Below are 673 nucleotides of genomic sequence, written 5' to 3' on the forward strand. Positions count from 1 at the left end.
CTCCCTATCAACTAGCCAAGCTTTTCTCAGAGATTAAGGCTCTTTGTGTACAATCTTTCTTACTTCTCTTTCCTTCTTCATTCACAGATGTTAGATCTGCATTGTGATCTAAATAAAGGTGTTACCTCCCCACTAACTCCTGCTCCATCTCTTCTTTGCTTTTACTGGTGTTTCTCTACATAAATCTGTTGCCCTTTTAATTCTTTCTTTGTGTCTGCTTCCTGGAGGATCTTAACTGTCACACAGGAGACATTGAACACGATATTAAAAGAGGGCTTTTTGCCATGTAGCAGGCATGTTTGAAGATGATTCTCAGCATTATATTTGCATGGCCCACACATTTCTTCAAAGTAGACAGCAATTATTGTTTGACTATGTGCCTCTTAGAGTTATCATCTCCTTCTTCCTCAAACCTGGGGTGTATATATCTTCCTGAACAAGCATAACAGTTAAATTTACCAGCATGAGAAGTCAAGAGCTCTTCAGCTTCTTTTCATCCATCTCTTTAAAGTTAACATCGCTCTCAGTGAGAGATGTTCTGAAAAATAACGAGAGAAAACAAAAAAATAAATAAATAAAGTTAACGTCGCTCTTCGAGAACAATTTTCACTCTATCCTCGACAACCTTTACAGTCTTTCAAATCAACCACAAACTGTGGTGTTAGTGTTTTTT

The sequence above is a fragment of the Propithecus coquereli genome, unplaced genomic scaffold (genome assembly GCF_000956105.1).
Source record: "Propithecus coquereli isolate 6110/MARCELLA unplaced genomic scaffold, Pcoq_1.0 Scaffold363, whole genome shotgun sequence".
NCBI classification, from domain to species: domain Eukaryota; kingdom Metazoa; phylum Chordata; class Mammalia; order Primates; family Indriidae; genus Propithecus; species Propithecus coquereli.